This window comes from Sturnira hondurensis, unplaced genomic scaffold (assembly GCF_014824575.4).
Source record: "Sturnira hondurensis isolate 20B ecotype Veracruz unplaced genomic scaffold, ASM1482457v3 Scaffold0001074, whole genome shotgun sequence".
NCBI lineage: Eukaryota > Metazoa > Chordata > Mammalia > Chiroptera > Phyllostomidae > Sturnira > Sturnira hondurensis.
Window position 1 is genome coordinate 298,326 of NW_028073705.1, and position 8,577 is coordinate 306,902.

The 8,577-nt window shown below is 37.8% G+C and overlaps 1 pseudogene; it reads left to right on the forward strand.

Annotated features, from left to right (window-relative positions):
- Window positions 1–1,001: 1,001 nt before the first annotated feature.
- Window positions 1,002–7,420, forward strand: LOC118996975 (ornithine decarboxylase-like; annotated as a pseudogene).
- The last annotated feature ends 1,157 nt before the right edge of the window (window positions 7,421–8,577 follow it).

The following is an 8,577-nucleotide window of genomic DNA, read 5'->3' on the forward strand; positions in this document are numbered from 1 at the left end:
TTTTTTTTTAAATTCAGGGCACTTTTGGAAAAGGAGAAACAGCCAAGGAAACAAAAGTTCTTTGGAGGAATGTTAATTGGATATGAAAATGAATACCACTGGAGTTGCTTTGGAGACTAAATTGAAAGAATTGTAGTTCATATCAAGGACTTCACACTAATTGTCACATCAGATTGTTGTCAGTAACAGATACACAAACAGACAGACAATGACAGTTAAAGATGGGTTTTGGAAAATGTTGATATAAGTAGACATTTATAGATGTAATTTTATTATTTAATTGAAGTTGTGTTTGGCATAAAGTGATTGCAGGCCATAATGAATTATTCATACATTTCTCATTATCTCATATTTAAGAAATGGCTGCACAATCACAATGATCAGTAGGGAGGAAGGACACCCCTGGGACCCAAAGAGCATGATTCCCTGGGTCTCCAGAGTCCCTCATCACCAGCATGAGGTGTTTCCCCAACCATCTAAATTGTTCTTTCCTGATATAAATTTACTTTTTCACATACTGAAAGGTGTTGCACTGTTTATTCTTTTACAAAAATAGATTAAGAAATCCATTAGTACTGTGCCTGAAAGATTTTTAACAGATTAGAAAATTATCTCCAATTTTTATAATAGTACAGATAGATTTTAAAAATAAGTTGTTTATTTTGTTTTGGGTATCAAGATCACATAACTAGGGAGCATTTTTAAACATCTTTTTAGAATTCTCCCTATAGCACATACTTGTTTCAAAAGCAGATCATTTCTCACTTCTCATGTTATGTTTATGTTTTTAAAATACCAGCTAGCCCCCTATGAACCACTTGTCATGGTAGAAATGGTAAGCAATTGATGTCATTCATCTTTTTATAGAAGAAAGTAACTCACTCTAAAACTTAACAGCTCTTTTAAATAACTTGCCATGAGATAACCAGGTACCTCTTCATAGTACAAAAGAACTTTATGGTTGTAGGCAAAGACATGTGTCAATTGCAAAATGTCAGAATATGTATGCTGAGAATGAACTGACACAGAAGATGCTACTCATAACACCTCTGTCTTGTGATACCCCTGACAACGGTGGGTGACACTAACCTTTCACAGTGGACCAAGAGAAAACCAGTAAGAATCCATATGTTAATGGTGAACTTTAATTTTTATAAGATAAATAAATAGAAGTTTGCTATGCTCACCCCTTGGGATGCCTGCACTCTATTTGAGAGATCATGGTACCAAAGAGGCATTGACTTCAAGGTGTGTGGGAAATGGATATTTGAAGGGGGATTGTGTTCATGAGCACCCTCAGGACATGCAGTGCCTGTGCCATTTTTGACTTGAAATACATTTCTCCATGGCAACTATGTTGTGATTCTTAGTGTCTTGAGTCATGTCTTAGGTATTTTAAAATAAACCATAACTATCTAACCCACAAGCTAAACTAATTATTACTATATTTTGGTTACATAATATAGTAATTTAAGCAGATTTTAATCTACTTAATTTAAAATAGTTATTTTAAGTAGATTTTATGGTTTTTAATCTAAGATACTTTTTAATTTAAGATAGTAATTTCAGTAGATTTTATGGTTTAGAAGCTAACCAATGCCAGAATTGTTCTGATTATCATGGAAATGCAACGTGCATGGTAGGCCTTTTACTTCTTTTGTACTATGGTGAATGAGTTCACCTACTTAAACATATAGGTCCTGAATGCAGAAATGGGCACAGATTGAGGCAATCAAACTTAATTTACAATTGGGTTTCACCAATAATCGTGGAGGAGAGTTCTAGGCCCTCCCTTTCCTGCATATCACTTTATCTACTTTCCCCTAAAATGACAATAAATGCACTAGACACTAAGAATGATACAAACTTCTTTACTCAAGGGTCCATTTCCTAGGTGTAGGGCAATGTTTCTCTTCCATGATACTATTGACATTTGGGGCTGGGTAATTCACTGGTGTGGAGGGCTGTCCTGTGCAGTGCAGGATGTTCAGTCGTGTCCTGGCCTCTACTACCCAATAAATGCCAGTGTCACTCCTTCCCCTGATTATGACAACAAAGTGTGTTTCCAAACATTACCATATACAAACAGAACATGGGTTCTTGAAATTAATTCATTCCAGAAAACTATTTGAAAACAGAGTCTCCTTTGTTGCATGAGAGACACATGACTGATCATACAGGTATTAGCACAAAATGGTTGTCAGATAGAGAATCCATACCTGAAGTTTGGTTAGATGGCTGAGACACTTTTTTTCTGTGAACAGCTTGATTAAGAACTTAATTGTTTGAGAACCAAGACATTCAAGAACTGAGGTTTGACTGTTTTCCTGAGGGTAAGAGCCACTAGTTTAAAACTAAAGGAATCAGAGAGCTGTTGAGTATTTTGCTGCCTTTCTTTTGCACCACAGAACGAGGGCTAGATTTTTAAGGATTTCCCATGGATTCTCCCTCTTTCCTTTCCAAGACTCCAATCCTCTCTTCCTGATGTCTTCTTTTTAATCCCCTTTTCTCTTAGTATCCTTACTTATTCTGTTTTCCTGGACATGTNACTGTTTTCCTGAGGGTAAGAGCCACTAGTTTAAAACTAAAGGAATCAGAGAGCTGTTGAGTATTTTGCTGCCTTTCTTTTGCACCACAGAACGAGGGCTAGATTTTTAAGGATTTCCCATGGATTCTCCCTCTTTCCTTTCCAGGACTCCAATCCTCTCTTCCTGATGTCTTCTTTTTAATCCCCTTTTCTCTTAGTATCCTTACTTACTCTGTTTTCCTGGACATGTTACTCAACCTTACAAAGACAATCAACACCAAGTCCATTCATATCTTGCCAGTATCACAGTATCCATTGCACAAGGAATACCAAGGCTTTTCTCCTTTTTCCTGTGTCTGCTGACTCTGCCAAGTGAAGGAGCAAACTCATTTCTTGTTGTTTATAGACCCGAGGGTGGGATGGGCAAAGGAAAGGATCTGACTGTCTCTAACAATCTGCGCTGTTGCCAAGAAAGTTGGCATCGCCTTTATCTCTTGCCCAGATCACTGCAATTAATTCACTGGTCTTTCTACTTCTACACTTGCAGCTCACCATCTGTTATATCAGCCCAGAAGCTAGACTGACCCTTATTACATGTGAATCAGATCATGCCACTTCTCTTTTCAAAACCCTGCATTTTACTCAAAATAAAATCTGATATTTTAACAATGGCCTAAAGCATCCAGCCCATGTCTCTGATCCCAGTACCTACTGTTTTTCCCTCCTTGCTTTCTCTGCCTCAGCTATATAGAAGTCTGACAAGGGACTTGTGGTCCCTTGATCCAGAAGGCATGTTGCTGCCTTAGTAACTCTGCACTGGCTCTTCCCTCTGTGGGGACTACTCTCCCCTCAGCTATCCATCCAAACGGCTACCTCCCTCACCTCTTTCAGGTCTCTGCTCAAATGTTAGCTTCTCAATGAAGCCAATTATGTTCATCCTAATTAACAATGCAACCCCTTCCCTAACCTGCCCCAGCTTTCTTAGATCATCTAACCTACTTTTCTTTTATTTCGTATAGGACTTAACAGCTTTTAATATCACATATATAATTTTTTAATTGTTTGTTAATTTGCCTCTTTCTGTTTTGTTCATCAACATATCCAGTGTCTAGAATGGTGCTTAATACATAGTAGACATTCAATTTTATTAAACTATATTTATTAAATAAATGAGTAAAGATTGAATTTTCTTCCTGGAGGAAACAGGACAGAGAATGGAGACAGCCTGCCTCCCAGAATTTGATGAAACCTCCGTTACAATAAAATAAGACAACCAAAGCATTCTTGACAGTTTGTGCCAGAGAAGTCTCTGCTGCATAATGTCAAGCATAATATACATTGAAAAGATTCATTACCTCCTGAATACCTTTATCTGGTCTGTATCTACATTCATATTTTTCCAACTAGTACCATTTAAATCTTAGTTCTTATAACAATAGAAGAAGCATTTGAAAACATTTACCTGCCTCAACACCTACTCAGTTTGCATGACAAAGCCTAAGTTCCCCAACTTCTCTAGAAGCAGGATAGATGTAAAGTGTGGGTGAGTGATCTCTTTTCACCACCCCAAAATATATTTGCAAACTTCTATACTTTAGTCCTTTGTAAATTAGATCTTGACTAAATTCAAAATGTAATTTGCAACAGAAAACCAAGACACTTTTGATTTTCTGAGTGTGCAGTATATACCAATAGTTTCTTTTTCTTCTTAGAAGAATTAAAGTTAAAGAAAGGAAAAAAGAAGAGATCAACTTCAAAAGGTAAAGGGAGAAAACTTCACTTTCTTTTTGTTACAATTTTAGTTCCTGGTGTTTGAATCTAGTGCTTCATAGATAATGTCAGTTAATGTCCTAAAACATTGATCAAATGACTACTGGTTCTTAATTCCAATTCTAGATTTTCAGGATCTATAGAAGTTTAATTTTCCATCTAAATAACTCATTAAGTTGATACTAGCTCTACTGTAAAATAAACTACAAACTTATGTACCTTTATTACATCTAAAGTAAAATGTATCAATTTAGGCAACGTGGGACTTCTGGTCAAGAAGGCAGAGTTGGTAAATGCTGAGATCACCTTCTCCCATGATCACATCAAAATTAGAACTAAATTATAGAACAAGTATCCTTGAGAACCACTTGAAAACTAGCTGAACAAAACTATAACTAAGGATATAAAGGAAGCCATGTCAAGACTAGTAGGAGGGGTGGAGACATGAAAAGAACTGGCCCCACACCCATGTGTGGCAGTTAAGAATCAGGAGGGATATCTTGGTGGTAGAGTTCTCCCCCTAAAAAGTGAGGGGCTTGAGCCTCACACCCAGCTTCCCAACCCAGAGCACCAGTGGCAGGAAAGAAAGTCCTTGTGAAAATCAGCAGGGATTCTGTCTTCATGAGGTGCAGGCCTGCTGTAGACCTAGGTATACTCTTAAAGAGCCTGAACAAAAACTAACTCGCTTGCCCTAAGGTCCAGCAAAGAGAAGCAGTTCTAAAAAACATCAGTGACATACAAGGAGTAACTGAATTATCTGGCTTTAGGATGAGGGCTGAAAAGGCTTTATCCTCTGCTTTATTTAAAGCTTTATTTACAGCAGAGGATAAAATCATATTAATAACAAACATATTAAATAAAACAGAGAATATAGTTTGAGAGCTAAGGTAGCTGAAAATACCCAACTGGAAGAGAAAAAAGAAAATAAATAATTTAAATGGGCACTGTCTAAGGGACCTCAAGGACAACATTAATCATAACCATATTCACATCATAGGGGTACCAAAAGGAGAAAGGAACTAGGGATTAAAAACTTATTTGCAAAAATAACTGCTGAATACTTTTTTAAACTGGCAAAGGAAATAGACATACAAGTTTAGGAAGTGCAGAGTCCCAAACAAGATGAACCCAAAGAAGCCCACACCAAGACATATTATAATTAAAACACCAAAGATCAAAAAGAAAGTCTTAAAAGAAGAGAGAGAAAAGCAGTAGTTACTTAAAAGGAAGCTCCCATAAGACCATCAGCTGAGTTCTCAACAAACTTTTCTGGCCAGGAGGGATTGTACAAAATATTTAAAGTGATGAAAAGAAAGGGCCTATAACCAACCAGGCTCTAATCAGCAAGGATATCATTTAGCATCAAAAGAGAAAGCTTCCTAGATTTAAAAAACAAAACAAAACAAAAAACAAAAGAAGAAGAGAGAAAAGAGAAAAAAGAAAAGAAAAGAAAAGAAAAGAAAAGAAAAGGGACGGAAGAAAGCCCAAGTTCATCATCACCCAACCAGTATTATATGAAGTGTTGAAAGGGTCAGTTTCCTTAGCCTCTGCCAGTACTCCAGGGCCACTTCCTGCTGCTGTCCTCCACAGGAGGGAGCAAGGCAGTGTGCAACCAGACAGGAAGCTTTGGAGGTGGCTGGTGGTCCTTTGCACTGGGAGGAATCATCCCCATGGGGTCAGTTTGAGGCACCCCTGCACTCCGAGGTGAAGCACATCTGTGCTATCAGGACATTCCCATGGCTGTACGAAAAGAACACTCATCTTCAGTGAGACTTGGAAATTATGAAGAACTGCCTTTGTGAAAAGCTGACAATTTCTTTAAATCCCATCTCGTAGTGTTCTTTAAGAACATCCAGAAACCGTGAACAGTGTTAGTAATGAAAAGTTTGACTACCATTTCCTCAATGAAGGCTTTACTGACAAGGACATTCTGGACCAAAAAGTAAAGTAACATGGTTCTTCTTCTGATGATAAAGATGCCTTATAAGTTGCAGACCTGGGAGGAATTCTAAGGAACCATCTGAAATGGTTGAAAGCTCTTCCTCAAGTCACCCCCTTTTATGCAGTCAAATGCATTGACAGCAGAACCAAAGTGAAGATCCTAGCTGCCACCAGACAGGATTTGACTGTGCCAACAAGACTGAAATACAATTAGTACAATGTTGAGGTGCCTCCAGAGATGATTATCTATGAAAGTCCTTGTAAACAAGCGTCTCAGATATGCTGCCAATAATGACGTCCAGATGATGACTTTCAATAGTGACGTCGAGTTGATGAAAGTTGCCAGGGCACCTCCAAAGGCAAAGCTGGTTTTTGTGGATTGCCCCTGGTGATTCCAAAGCAGCTCTGTCTCAATGTTAAATTTGGTGCCACACTACAAAAGAGCAGGCCTCTTTTGGAAAAGGCAAAAGAATTAAATATTGGTGTCATCCATGTCAGCTTCCATATAGGAAGTGGCTGTATTGATCCTAAGATCTTCATCCAGGCCATATCTGATGCCTACCGAGTCTTTGTCATGGGAGCAGATGTTGAATCTGCTTGATACTGGTGATGGCTTTCCTGGATTTGAGAATGTAAAGTTCAAACTTGAAGAAATTGCTATTGTAATCAACACAGCTCTTGACAAGTATTTTTAGTCAGATTCAGGAGTAACACTCATAGCTGAATGAGGCAGATACTATGTTGCATCAATTTCACACTTGTGGTTAATATAATTGCCAAAAAACGCCTATTAAAGGAACAAACAGGCTCTGAAGATGAACATGATTTAAGTGAAAAACTTTTATGTATTAAGTGAGTAATGGAGTATATGGATCATTTAATTGAACCCTCTAGGATCATGTGCACATAAAGCTCCTTCTGCAGAAGAAGCCCTGACCAGATGAGTACAGCATTATTCATCCAGCATATGGGAGCTAACATATGATGGCCTCGATCACATTGTAGAGTGCTGTGGTTTGCCTGAGATCCCTGTGAGGGACTGGATGCTCTTTGAAATCAGGTGCTTACACCATTGTTGCTGCTTCTACTTTCAGTGGATTTCAGAGGCCAATTATCTACTATGTGATGTCAGGGCTGACATGGCAACTGATGCAGCTAGTCCAGAACCAGAGAATGGAATAAAATGGCACCCAGCAACCTATGCTTCAGCTCATATCAATGTTTAGATACCATTTTTGGAGCTGTTAGTGTGAGTGTAGCTTGAATTAAGGGATTCAGGGGGACCATTTAACTTAATTATTGAAAGGTAATTGTAAATAGGATTGGCACAGATGAAACAATATGGAAGTCTAGGAAATGGTGTCACATTTATCTGTGTTCCCATGGAAACTATTTGAATACTTCTTTTATATGATTTTTATTCAATTTTTAAATATGCTACTAAAGAGTGCCCTTCAGCTGCAGAGCAAGCATTTGTAGCTTGGCAGAATGGGCTGGAACCTCAGTGTTATGACCTGTTTTAAAAATAAAGTACCTTGAAATAATTAGGCATTGGGAAATTTTTAGTGTGTACACTCTACATGGCTTGCCTTGCATGTGTTTTTACAAGTGGGAATTGATGTTTTAATTTCCCCCAAGTCTGAGAAAATTGTCCCAGAGGACTTAGAATTGATGTTTTTTTGTTATTTTGAAACTCTAAAAAAAAGTACATGTTTTTTTTTTCTGTTGAGCATTTTTAATTCAAGTACATGAGTCCTATATGAAGTTTGCTAGGGATCTCACAAGAAATAGTAGATCTAGTCTGTGCACATAGAAGGAAAAAGATGGATGAGAAAGGATATATCCTTTGCTGCTGACAGGGACCAACATCTGCCTTAGTGGCTCAGCCCACCCTGAATGTCCACAGAGGTGGGTGTGACGTGGCCTGTCCAGAGCCCCTTGTTAACTGATTATCCTGTTCCCATCAGAGTCAGTGCCCAGGGACAGTGCATGAGGCCCTCTGAGCCCTGCCCACAGAGACCAAGCACATTTCCTTCCCACCTTTATTCACTCACAGGACAAGTTACATAGTTACAAACAAGTTAGGAATGTGGTACAGCATTTGACAGTCAGCTTATTTTAATAAATTCAGCAACGCTTTTTAAAAAAGTGTTAAAGGACTTCTTTAAGGAGAAGAAAAAAGATAAAATATATAAATAAGAAAATATCACAAAGAAAAAAGTTCTTGCTGAAAAAGACAAACACATAGTAAAGCAGTGTATCAACCAACTATAACTTAGTAAAAAGTTTTAAAGGCAAAAGTGAGAAGATTTTGTATAACTACTATAGTAAATTAAGAA